This window comes from Cryptomeria japonica, unplaced genomic scaffold (genome assembly GCF_030272615.1).
Source record: "Cryptomeria japonica unplaced genomic scaffold, Sugi_1.0 HiC_scaffold_476, whole genome shotgun sequence".
NCBI classification, from domain to species: domain Eukaryota; kingdom Viridiplantae; phylum Streptophyta; class Pinopsida; order Cupressales; family Cupressaceae; genus Cryptomeria; species Cryptomeria japonica.
Window position 1 is genome coordinate 70,626 of NW_026729296.1, and position 15,080 is coordinate 85,705.

Sequence of the window (15,080 nt, forward strand, 5' to 3'; positions counted from 1 at the left end):
TCAAACTAGTTCCGAGTCTCAGGTTCGGCTTTCCGAACAATTTACCAAGCCTAATTCTGAACCTACAAATGGGCCCCACACAAATCTTTTTACAAATGGGATCCCTTGTTGAGAACGGGATCTCGTGTTGAAAATGAGATCCTGTTCTTTATTGCAAATTATTTAAAAAAAAACCAAACGGGATCTCATTTCAAATTAAAATGGGATCCCATTTGGTTTTACCATTAATTTTTTTTTTTGGAATTGTATAAATATATGATCATTTAACATAATAAAACATGTTGATTCAAATGTGCAAGTTTTTACATGATATATTATGATCTAGTTGTCCTTTGGATGCTTTTTGGTTGCAATTTTAGATCCATTTTTTGAAGGTGGCATTTCTTGCATAAGTTTTTAGTCATGGGGTCTAAACAACGTCAGAAGAAGAAACAAAGGAGGAAGTTGACCATCAAGTAAATTCAAGAAGAACGAGAGGAGGCCAAATGCCAAAGGGATAGAAGAATGACGATTTGACAAATGAATAATCCCGATGCTTTTGGATCCACAACAATGGAAGAGACAAACATTCAAGATGATGCCTTGGGGGATCAGATGGAGGTCGATGATGCAATTATGGATGATGATGATGTGAATGAAATAATTATGAAGAATATTCCAAGTATAACATCCTCAAATCCAGGTACATCTTCAAATTATCCAGGTACATCTTCAAATCCTTCTTTGCAAGACATGGATAATGTGATTATAGGTAATATTCATATTGCTGATTTAGTAGAAGCAGGATATACCAATGTTGAGATTTATAGAATTGTCCATGAAAATGAAAACCTTCATGTTGGTAAAGATGAAATTCTTTTGAATGTTGAAACTAAAATTCCTTTTGAACATGGTGAAAATGAAAATTCTCCAATTGTTGAAGATCAGGGAAATTTTTTAATAAAAATTGAAAAAAATGTTTTGGATAATCTTCCTGGTAAGATTTCTTGGAGACAAATAAGAACATATGCCAATAGAATATACAAAGAATTTTTTTATCAAAAAAAACTTGCAATTCAATGTCAACTTATGATGCAATTGATGAGAATGTGGAAAATGAGAAAAGTGATGAAAAAAATAGGCATCTATGTGAAACCATAAAAAAAAGATGAATCTGTTAAGCATGTTATGTCTACTGTTGCAAGTGCCATTGAATCTATTGGTACAATGAGTCGATCTAAAGATAAGAATGCGACGCGATGAGCTATAGCAACTGCCATAGTGAATAAAGAAACCTTGAATAAAAGGATGGTAAGCAACATTAGTGGAATTTTAAAGATGCATCCTAAAACATTGGTTAGAGCAGCTAAAAGAAGAGAAAGTATTGAAAGTGATCCAATCAACCAAAGTTGGAGTTTTAGTGGTAGACTTTGTAGGTCATATATGAAATTGATTATTGAAGTGAAATCTTTGGTTGAAAAGTTTTGGCATGATAATACAAGGGTATCATCTAATGCTAGAGATGTTCTAAAGTTGAGAGTGGGGTGTAAAATTTGTGACCCTCATCCAAAACACCTATTAGACACAACTCAAACTGAATTTTATAGAAAATTTTTGGATGAAGTTTTGTTACCTGGAAATATCACTATAAGTCAAAGATCATTTGAAAAATGCAAGCTTTGGTATGTGAAAATTAACAAGCAAAGAGTCTCTTGTTGTTGTAAAACACACATGCAATTTTATTACTATTATGATGTTTTTTGATACATACATTGTGTTTTGCATAGTAACATGCTTATCCAAGAATGTGGTATTGATATGGCACCTGAATCAATCAAAGAATTTGTAGCAAGTTTATTTTGTCAAAGAACTGATGGACAATTATTTTATTTACATTCATGTATCTCTGGACAATGTTCTAGTTGTGGCAATTTTTCATCACTAGTAGAACGTATGCATGAGAGTAGTGAAACTGATTTTGGACAACAACTAGTGCATGTTAGAAGATTTAAGAATGTTGAGTATCCCTTAAAGGATGGGAAAATAGGAAAGCATGTCGATTTAATCACAGAGAAGGTTAGTGTACATGCATTCATGTCAGAATTTAAAAGTAAGATTGTACCAAAATATGTGACACACTCTCAACATGCTAGATGGCTTGATTCTCAATTTCGCACATGTAGAAATACATTTCCAGTTGTAAGTATACTATCAATGGTGGACTTTGCAGAAAACTATACTCTTAAGCCACGAGAGGAAATTCAATCTCAATATTACAATTCCACTCAAGTTGCTATTTTTGTTCATATTGTTTATAGACACATAGATGATAGCACAAAGGATGATAGAAAAATCCTAAGGGAGTATCATTTCTATGTGAGTGATAATAGGATGCACTCGTCAGAGTTTGTTCAATATTGTTTCAGCATATTTTATAGAAATATAAGAGAAAGAGGAATCCAAATGATAGAACATCTTATATGGTCAGATAATTGTACTGGACAATTCAAGAATGCTCAAATGTTTTATTGGTTAAGCAGGGCTCACAAGGAATACAATATCCAACATATATGGAGTTTTTTTGAAGTTGGACATGGCAAAGGAGAACATGATAGAGCTGGTGCATGTGTTAAAAGAATTCTCGCTAGAGAGCAATTAAAATTTGAAGATAATATAAAATTTAAAGATGCACGTGCAATTGTAGATTGGTGCAACACAACCTTATCTACTGGATCAAGTGTGAACTCTACAATTCAACGATTCTTTTGGTTAGTTGAAGAGGAAAACATTGTGCTGAAACTTGATTGTGAGACAATTAGCGAATCAAAAAAATGGCATTCATTTAAGAGTTCAAATGCAAGCACATGGACTGTATGGATAAGGGAACTTGCATGTTTTTGTCAGTTTTGTATTTCAGGTGATTCTGATGTATGTGAGAATACTGAATGGGTTGAAGATTGGAATCAAAGATCGTTGACTCCTACTCAAGCATAAGATCAGATTAACACAATTGAAGATAATGATGAACTATTTGCATTAGATGATTATGATCATGTTTTAGACCTTGTATAGAAAGGTAATCATTTTTTATTATTTTGTTGGCCATTTAATAAAATTAGTTTCAAACTTTTTGATATTTAGTGTAAATTAAAAATGATATTTTTTTAATTCTAAATTGTGATAATTTATTAACTTTTTGTTTGTCTAGGACATGTGTATGTCGTTGTTGCACCCAAGGACAATGAAGAGGAAACATAATATTGGTTGGCTCGATGTGTTGAGACTAAACACAAAGTATTTAATCCTCAAGAAGATGATGATGGTTTTCATTATCCGACTGGCTCAATGGTAGTTGTTGGAACTTGGCTAAGGAAATATTTGACAAGGTAGAATGGTTTGCCTACTTTTGAAGATTATGAAACACATAAGAAGATAATACATTACTCACATTTGATTGTTGCAACAAATATACAACTAGTGAGATATCGTGACAGACCTAGTAATAAAAAGTTGTGGACAATTTCTTTGGAAGATCATGAGACAATTATAGATGCTTTGGAAAAAAGAGAGGATGTAGATGGTACAATGGAATAAGTATTTAAATAAAGAGGTATGTATACATGTTAAATGTATATATGTATATATTGTGTACATGTATAATTTCTTTTTATTACATACCATTTGATCAAATAGATGGTTTAAATATTATTGTTTGATATATAAAGGTCCATCCCCTTATTGAGAGCTCTTACACAATTGCATTACATGTAATGGAATAAGTATTTAATATATAGAGGTACGTATACTTGTTTTAAAATTATGTATGTCTTTTGAAATGATTTAAATTGATATTATAAAATGCTTTTTAAATATATATACCTATTTTCATAATTCATTTAAAATGTGAACTTGACTATTTTGCACTTTCATCTAGATTCTAATTTTTTTTGTCCTTGTTATTTTGATCCCCTTAAGCCACATATCCCAATTGTACACCCATCCCCTTAAGTTAAGTCATGTCCTAATCAATTAATTTCCCCTTAAGCCATGCCCTATAATTTACTTCAAATGATCCTCTTTTAAGGCACATGTCCTATCTCTAGTTTGATCCCCGTAAGCCACATGTCCCAATTGTACACCCATCCCCTTAGGCCAAGCCATGTCCTAATCAATTAATCTCCCCTTATGCCATGTCCTATAATTTACTTCAAATGATCCTCTTTTAAGGCACATGTCCTATTTCTAGTTTAATCCCCTTAAGCCACATGTCCCAATCGTACACCCATCCCCTTAAGCCGAGTCATGTCCTAATCAATTAATTTCCCCTTAATTCATGTCCTATAATTTACTTCAAATGATCCTATTTTAAGCAACATGTCTTATTTCTAGTTTGATCCCCTTAAGCCACATGTCCCAATTGTACACCCATGCCCTTAAGCCGAGTCATGTCCTAATCAATCAATCTCCCCTTAAGCCATGTCCTATAATTTAGTTCAAATGATCCTCTTTTAAGGCACACGTCCTATTTCTAGTTTGATCCCCTTAAGCCACATGTCTCAATTGTACACTCATCCCCTTAAGTCAAGTCATGTCCTAATCAATTAATTTCCCCTTAAGTCATGTCCTATAATTTACTTCAAATGATCCTCTTTTAAGCAACATGTCTTATTTTTAGTTTGATCCCCTTAAGCCACATGTCCCAATTGTACACCCATGCCCTTAAACCGAGTCATGTCCTAATCAATTAATCTCCCCTTAATCCATGTCTTATAATTTAGTTCAAAGGATCCTCTTTTAAGGCACATGTCTTATTTCTAGTTTGATCCCCTTAAGCCACATGTCCCAATTGTACACCCATCCCCTTAAGCCGAGTCATGTCCTAATAAATTAATTTCCCCTTAAGTCATGTCCTATAATTTACTTCAAATGATCATCTTTTAAGAAACATGTCTTATTTCTAGTTTGATCCCCTTAAGCCACATGTCCCAATTGTACACCCATCCCCTTAAGCCGAGTCATGTCCTAATCAATTAATCTCCCCTTAAGCCATATCCTATAATTTAGTTCAAATGATCCTCTTTTAACCTGGCACATGTCCTATTTCTAGTTTGATCCCCTTAAGACACATGTCCCGATTGTACACCCATCCCCTTAAGCCGAGTCATGTCCTAATCAATTAATTTCCCCTTAAGTCATGTCCTATAATTTACTTCAAATGATCCTCTTTTAAGCAACATGTCTTATTTCCAGTTTGATCCCCTTAAGCCACATGTCCTAGTTTTAACTTAAATTCACCCCCCTAGATTTAAATCCTATATATAATATATATCTACCTATTTTTTTTGGTTGTAGGTTTATCTTAAAGTAGTTTTTTGTTGTTGGTGGCATGTGAAACGAGTTCATGAATCCTTAGAATTAAATCAAGATTTCCAATGAATTGGCAAGCATCATTTTTTTTGTTAAATGTTTAGTTTCAATTTCTATATTTGATGTTTTTCAATGATAAATTGTTCAATTGCTTAAATAATTTCCCCTTTTAAGTCACATGTCCTAATTGGTATGTATGCATCATTTTTCTGGTTAAATTTGACTTATTTAATTTATTTTTGTATTTTTAATTAAATTTGAATTAGTTAATATACATGCATTTAATAAATTATTTCTAATTAAATTATGATTAATTTTTTTTTTTGTGCATGTACGTACATCTTGTTACCAGGCTTTTAATTGTGGAGATCTAATTTAAAATCTCTAGATTGCTTTTGAAACTGTGGAGATCTAATTTATCTAGATCACTTTTGAAACTGCTTTTAATGTCTTAGATTGGATCAAACTTATATAATACTTTAGATTTCAGAATATTGAGTTAGACTTTAATATATATAGATTTAATACGTGTGGATCTTGAAATTTTTTAATTTGAGATGCATGGATGAAGCTAAATTATTATATATTCAAGAGATGCACCTGGATTAAACTTTTTTATATTTAAGCTTTTAGTATGTATATATGTGTGCATGTACATGTTAATTTTAGATATTATCAATTGCTTTGAATTAAATTTTTAATGTATACAACATTTGTGTGTGTACACATGTTTTATTTGGAAAAATATCAAAATTGTAAGTGTTTTTTTTTAATACATGATATATATGTACATGTGTACAAGTGTGCTATTTTTATAAATATCAATTGCTCATGTGTGTATATGTGTTCAATTGCACTTGCTATTTTGATAAATATATATATTCAAGAGATGCACCTGGATTAAACTTTTATAAATATCAATTGCTCATACTACATATGTGTGTTCAATTGCACTCGCTTCATTTATTTTTAATCTATTTATTTAGTTTTAGTAACATGTACGTACACATACACATACATATATAGATTTAGATTAAAAATAAATGAAATTTACATATAGCTCGAGATGATTATAAATAAATAAATATATGTATAAATATAATGTCCATGAAACACATGTATGTATGTGTACTAGAGAAGTGAACACTCCAACGTAAAACATAGTAAAACACACATACATACACACACACACACACACAGATATATATATATATATATATATATATATATATATATATAATTAAAAAAATTCAATTATAAGTTCAATAGCACATACATGTACATGTGTAGGCTCATCTCCTCTAGACTCTACTGAGGGCTCTATATCTCTAGGTGCTATAGGGGTAGTCGATGGCACTGGTATCTCATGCTATATATAGTACATGTACACACACACACACATATATAGATCAAGATCAATTGATGATTTAAAATAGAAATTTAGATCTAATTTATATTTAAAATGTTCATTTTGAACTAGAGATACTTTAATGTTCATATGCATACATACCTGACTCAGATCATCTCCTCTAGGCATTATAGTATATGGGGCGACATAAACAAAAACTCCACTATCAACAAGATCCTACAAGGTATTTAAAAAAGAGTTGCACGTGTCAATCATATGCATGCATGTGTACATATATTATATAATATACAAATTAATTTAATTTTTAAATAAAACATGATTCTGAAACTTGTATCAATTTGTTTTAATTTAAATCAACATTAAATACCTGAAATGCAAATGATGTCTGTAGAAAACTATCAAGAGGATCAAGATGATCATATGGCCCATCTGGATGTAAACTCATCCCAATGGTCATGTCCACCTATACAACAAAATTAATTAAATCCAGATATTAAATCAAATGTACATGATGTTTATTTATTTATTTAAAATATTGAATGTAAGTGTGATGAACAAAATTAATTAAATCTCTAAATATATATAAATTAAGATAGAGTGTCAACGTACCGAATCTCTCTTCTCATTTGCAACAACCAATGCTAGAGGACCTGCACTCACCATAGTGTCAGATGGGTAATCCGACGTGGAAGTTGGTGTCGTAGTGGCCCCAAACATGGGCTAGAGACATGTAAATGTGTAAATAGTGAAGACATATAGATAGAGAGATCTATATAAATTTTTTATATATATATATATAACTGCAAATTGTACATGTATGTACTAGATCTCCCCATACCTGTTTACCATGTAAATCATGATCTTTGGGATGATCATCGACACAAAAAAAATCAACATATGAACCAATATTATCATGATTAGTGGATGCTCCCCGTGTAGCTGAAGAGGATGGACCATGATGTGAACTCGAAGCAAGGTCTGGACCATCACAAGGCCCATAGCATAGCCGATGGCAACTCATACAAAAATGAGGTGTCGATGTATGTGGAATGGTTGTACTCATGTCAACATCATCCTCACTAGTGTCAATGTCACCACGGTCCAACAAATCAGCTGTCTATTGACTAAGGCTACCAGTGAGTGTGGTCAATGAGTCCAATGTGGAGATAACATAACACTGATGAAAAGTCATAGGTATAATAGGCATAGGAGCCACAATGGCTTGGTGACAGGCAGGTCTATTGGGGTCAATACATGCCACCACCAACACCCTAGAATGCTCTTATATCAAAATAATTAGGCTTTAAACCCAAAACAAACTCTACATATAATTTTCTCAAGAAGTATAAAGGGCACTCTAAGTTAGCATGTGGTGAAGTATCAAATACCATCTGCCATTGATCCCAAAAATTATCGGCCATGCCCCGATGTGTACACCACCCCATGGATATACAAGATTTGTTTGGTGGAATGGGTTCACCTATGATGGGGTTTGAAAAATATGGAACAAGGTGAGATTTGTCTATTCTTAGGTTCAAAATTTCCTTATAGGAGAGGCCATCAGAATAAAACCAACGTCTCTCCTCTCTCCATGCTCGATGTGAATCGAGCTTTGCATCTATAGACCTAATTGCATCAATAACATTTTGCATCTTCGATGCAAAATGGTGCATGTGTGGGGATATATGTGGTGCTCTAAGGATCTCAATAACTTTCTCCTATATGAAAACAACATTCTCATCAATAATGGCTCGAAATCAAGCCTCAGCAGAATTAGGAGGTGGAGGATGATGATCAAGTGGGGGTGGAGGTGGAGGAGGGGGTGGAGGTGGAGGAGGAGGTGGGGGTGGAGGTGGTGCACCATGGGCAGGGTCATCCTGGGGGGGGGGGTTGCTCAAGCCCTATTGCATTAAGAAAATCTTATATATCAAACACATCCATGTGATCATGTGTATGTAATCTGAGCTCTGTATATATATATACACATGTACACATGATACATTTAATTAAAAATCAAATAAAAATTTAAAATCTAACTTTTGAAACTAAAACATGAATTTAAATTACAAATAATTTTAAAACATGTACAATCTACATATATATATATATACATTGTAAACATATATACATATACAAACTCTACAAACAGATAAATATGATAAAAAATTTAATGTGTACATATGAAATCAAGAACATGCACAATTTTACATATAATATATATGATCATGTACATAAGAATTTAAAATTTAACATCTACATGAAAATGTTTGTAATTAATCATCAAGTGACACACATGACTTAAGGGGATTGGCCTACAGTTAGGACACGTGGCTTAAGGGGATCAAACTAGAAATAGGATACTTTTGGCTTAAGGGGATAGGCCTAAATAGGTCGTAATTAAATTTAGCATCTACAAATTTTGTACTTAATCATTTAAGACATATGAATTAAAGGGATTGGCCTAACTAGGACAATTGACTTAAGGGGGTAGGCCTAATTAGGATGTATGTTAATAGATTGGCTTAAGGGGATAGATTGAATGTATGTTAATAGGGGAATTGTCGTAATAGTATGTTAAGAGGCCCATATGGTTGTAAATATAGTTAATTTAATGTACTTAGAATAGGAATTTCAAATTTAGCATCTACAAATTATAGGATGTATGTGGCTTAAGGGGACAAGCCTAAATTATAGGATGTACGTGCATTTCCTAATTACATGTGTCTTAAGGGGACATGGTTGAAATTAAATTATATTTGATCATAACTAAGTTTAATAAATTAAATATATAGTTAATAGGACCCATTTCATGCTATTTAATATATATGACATTTAATAATATATATACTTAATAGGTCCTATTATGTTAAAAGGGAAATTGTCATAATAATATGTTAAGAGGCCCGTATGGTTGTAAATATAGTTAATTTAATGTACTTAGAATAGGAATTTCAAATTTAGCATCTACAAATTATAGGATGTATGTGTCTTAAGGGGGCAAGCCTAAATTATAGGATGCACGTGCATTTCCTAATTACATGTGTCTCAAGGGGACATGGTTGAAATTAAATTACATTTGATCATAATTAAGTTTAATAAATTGAATATATAGTTAATAGGACATATTTCATGTTATTTAATATATATAGAATTTAATAATATATATAGTTAATAGGTCCTAGTATGTTAAAAGGGGAATTGTCGTAATAGTATGTTAAGAGGCCCGTATGGTTGTAAATAGTTAATTTAATGTACTTAGAATAGGAATTTTAAATTTAGCATCTACAAATTATAGGATGTATGTGGCTTAAGAGGACAAGCCTAAATTATAGGAAGTACGTGCATTTCCTAATTATATGTGGCTTAAGAGTACAAGCCTAAATTATAGGATGTACGTGTATTTCCTAATTACATGTGTCTTAAGGTGACATGGTCAAAATTAAATTACATTTGATCATAATTAAGTTTAATAAAATGAATATATAGTTAATAGGACCTATTTCATGCTATTTAATATATATGGAATTTAATAATATATATAGTTGTAGCGTCCTAAAATTGCGACACTTGCAATTTCGACTGCATTTCGGTCTTCACGATGGCGACACAACATGCAACCTGAATGGAGACCCCGAAACTTGCTCACGACACTAAAAATTGCATTTTTCAAGCACCCTGGCCTGAACCTCCCTGCACCCTGCTGTCCCGGGAGGTGGGACCAGAGCGCCCAGCGCTCAGCACCCTGATCCCCTAGGACCATGGCGCCCAACGCCCTGGTCCCTGGGCCTATTTTGGGCCCGGTCTCCTAGGGGACTTCGGGTCTTTTTGATTGCAATTTGGAAATTATTGTTCCCTGGTCGGCCTAAGGTCGGGAAAATCAGTCTTTTAACCCTAATTGGCAAGTATATAAACTACATTTTTCTCTCTCATTTGGCATGGATGAGGAGGATATATGTAAAAGCGTGGAAACTATACTCAAGCATTCAAGCATTCCTTCTAAGTCTCCATTCAAGGCTAAGTGTTGCATTCAAGACAAGGATTCAACCATTGAAGAGGAGATCACTTACTACACGCTACAACATACAACAATACAACAAACAACAACATCTATACCTTCGCACATAAGGATACAAACATCCTTAGAACAAGGTATTAGTACTTGTTTTATATTACAGACATTTACATTTACAGCATTTCTCATTTCTTGGTTAATTCCAAAACCGGGGTTTGACCTAAAGGCAAACCCCTAATCCCTAACCCCCCAATCATCTTCACTTTTCTGTGTGTAGGTTGCAGGTATGCGGCTGAAATTGAAGATATGGAATCCTTGTGCAGAGACGAATAGATCCCCCTTCGTTTCGCGGATTTTTCGGAGGACCGTGGCGCCGGGTGCCATCGTCTCGACAAATTTTGCTCAAATTTACAGGACAGCGCCGTATCGACATTTTACTGCTAATTCCAGGTCCGCAGCTTCATCCTATATCCCTATCTCAGTTTATAAGCGAATCTTTGTCACTTTCTATGCATTCCTAGCTTAATTCTCCTATGCACATTCTTTACAAAAGAGGGTAGTCTTGCTGTCTTAACCCTTGAAACACATTTAGCATCCAATCTTGCCTTGTGTGGGATTGGATCTTGTGAGTTTCAACCCCTCTTTTGAATGTAAAGTCTCTCCCTTAAGTGAAAACCATCAACCCTAGCGAACCTCCCTTCTCTCTCCTCGGAGTTGGAAGAGGGGAGTGCAACTAGGGTTCGATTGCGATTTTCTGCTTTACATTTTGGTGAACCTGACGTGAACATCCTTTCTGATTTTTCATGCTTAGATCTAAAAATTGATTCCTTGATTACATTTCCATGTTTGATCTTTTGCAAATTTTAGAGGTTAATTGCATAAAAACCCTAAATTTTCTTTTTGAAAATTGAACTTGTGAAATGTTTAATTGTTAATGCTTATTTTAGATCTTCCCTTCTATTACAAATTATCAATTCATATCTGTGCTTTAATTTTGAAAATTAAGTGGTTAAGTGTTAAAACCCTAATTTTTGAAACCCTCTTGATTCAACCTTTGTCCGACAATTTCACTGATCAAAACATCTCCAAATCAGCTGTAACTTTGGATTCCGCAATAAAATCACAATATCTTTCATCCCTGAAAATTTGGAAAAAAGTTGCGAGGACCGTGTGCACTCCGAGCGCCATCGTCCCCGACATTTTTTCCGAAATTTTGGGAGCAAGATCTTACTGTATTTTCCTGCTAAAATCCAGAATTTTGGCTGATTTTATCAATTATAACACTTTCAAAATTACAGTCAAAGTTGGTCTTGTGACTGCTTGGTTTAAGGCTTCTAATCATTCAAAAATCATCGAAATTGAAATTTTGTGTCAACATTGTGTTCTTACTGTCCTAAATCTGAAAAGTGTGTTTGCATTCATTCGAAATTTCAGTGCTTTATTCAAATTCTTGCAATTTGTGACTTTTGAAATTAAATGCTTAATTACAACAAACTTTGATTTCCGCTTTCAAAATTGAATTTTGCATGAAATTGAGTCAACTTTTGAATTTCAAAATTTGCATTGCTTTTGACATTCCCTCTAAAATCATAAAATTCAAAATTTCAGTTTCCCTCTCTTTTTCAAAATTCAAATTTTGCGTTTTTTGACAATCTTGGTAGGGTTCAATTTTGAGATTGCAACTTTAATTTGGCCTATCTACAGATCGTAAAATCACTCAATTTTTTCAGATTAGCTCTAAAATCATCATAACTTTCATCCCTGCAAATTTTGAAAAAAGTTGCAAGGACCGTGTTGCACTCCGAGCGCCACGGTCCCGGACATTTTTTCCAAAATTTCGAGAGACTGTCGTGATTGCATTTAACAGCTTAAATCTGGAAGATTGGCTGGTTTTACTGAAAATTGCTACCTCTAAATTCAAAATTTTCTCTCTCTTTCTAGTGCATGAGTTTTACAACAATAAGCCCTACTTACACTATTCCCGTTAGACGAAGCTATAGAATTAAGTCTCTCCGAGGTTTAAATACTGAGGAGATGGAACCTAATTTGAATAGCCTTTTTAACGAGGACATGGGCAATTCCTCTAATCCTCCTAATGATGAAGAAGCTCTCCATGAGGTTTTTGTAGAACAACTTTCGAAATTGGATAACCAATTTGACGATTTTCACCAATAGATGTCTCATGAGTATCCCGATAGTCAAGCTCTTCCTTTAATTGAGGGTCTAAAACATATGCTTGAAAGTGATAAGAATGGAATTGATATTTTGCATGGTATTTCACACATTGTGAATTCGAATGTGATGCCTATGAAGAGTTGCGCCGAAACTTTAGGTTATACACAACCTCCTACACAAGTCAATCATTCTATTCCTTTGACAACTTCTATTGCTAGCATACCTACCTTTACATCAAACATAATGGCTACTTCTATACAAGACATTCCCCCTATGATCACTAGTCATGGGGGCAATCCCTCTTCTTCAAGCAACCCTCTTCCTTCATTCAATCCGACTTCTTCATTCATTCCTGCAATGAGTGTTCCTATTACATCTTCACAAATGAACATGACGCAAGGGGGCAATTCATTTAACCATTCCATTCCTCCTTGTAGTGTTCCTCTTGTCCAATCATCCCCTATGATTGACTATCATAGAGTCCCACCACCTTACTCTTTACCTTCTTTCAATAACATAACACCTCCATCTCAATCTAACACATCTAATATGAACTCTTCGACTGAAGCGACCATTAACAATCTTGCACAAACTGTCTCTTCTTTATAGCAACAAATTGCCTCTATGAATCAATCTAAGTTTAGTGTGCCCACATTTGATGTTGCGAGCCCACTTTCTCTTGACATTGTTCGAACTATCCCTCCTAAACATGTTGAAATCCTACATTTGGAGCTTTATAATGGTAAAGGTGATCCTCTAACACATGTTAAGACTTTTCAAACAATTTGTACCGATTTTGCTTATGACCAAAGATTGCTTGCAAAATTGTTTACTTGAACATTAAGAGACAAAGCCCTACAATGGTATTGCTCGTTGCCTTCTTATTCTATTACTTCTTTCGAACAACTTGCAAATGCTTTTATTCAACAATTTCAAAACAATATAAGTCCTAAAGTTACTTTGATTGATTTAATGCATTGTAAACAAGGTGTTAAAGAAAAAGTGACTGATTTCATTGGTAGATATAAGCATTTGTATGCTCAAATTTCTTTTCCAGTGCCTGACAATGATATTCAAAGAATCTTTATTTCTAATTTACAAAAAGATATTCGAGACAAACTTCTGTTTTCTGAGTTTACTTCTTTCCAACAGTTGTGTGCAACTCTTCACAATTATCAACTGACTGTGAGTCAAATGGAACAATCACATCCTATGGCTCCGAGTGATAAGGGTGATAGCAGTCAACAACCATTTGGGAAGTTTAAACCGAACAGAGATTCCATCAAATTCAATGAAAACATCATCAACAACAATGTGAATGCAGCATCAGGTGTGCCTCCTATTTCTAAATTTTTCAAGAAAGAAAGAAAGTATACTCCTTTGAATTAATCATTGCATAGTATTATGAATAAGTTATTGGAACAAAATGTGCTTACTCTTCCTCCTATAAGGCAAATTGATCCTGCAAAGATTACTTCACCTTATTTTGATAACAAATCTTTTTGTCAATTTCATCGTCAACCTGCGCATGATACTGAAAAATGTTTTTCTTTAAAGGGTAAAATTCAAGATTTGATTGATAACAATACTATTTCTGTTTCTGGAGTGAATGATAAAGGCAATACATCTGTAGCTCCTCCTAACCAAAATCTTCAGATTTTTACTGATCCATTACCTTCCCATACCTCTAATGCGATTGAGACTAATGATTCCTCTTTCTCATCTAATGGTCTTGTGTCTATGACTCCGAATGTGATTAACTTTGTAGAGCAGCAAGAAAACCCTATAGAACCTTCCATCACATTTGATTCTAGTGAAACCATTAGAGCACCTGATGGTCCTTTATACATAGTTGCAAAAGTCAAGAATACGCCTTGCCGTGGAGTGCTTATTGATCCTTCGTGCATGGTTAATGTTATTACTGAAGAATTTCTTTTTACTTTACAATTGAATCAAGTGATCTATTACAAAACAGATGTGGTTGTGAAATTATTTGATGCATTTTCTTCTCCTGCAATTGGTTCTATTACATTACCTATTGAGGTCCATAACAAATCCCTTGATGTGAACTTTGCTATTATTCCTTCATCCGAACAATTTCGTGTGAAGCTTGGCTATCCTTGGCTATCTTCCATGAAAGCTATTGCTTCTCCTATTCATAAATGCTTGAAATTTCCC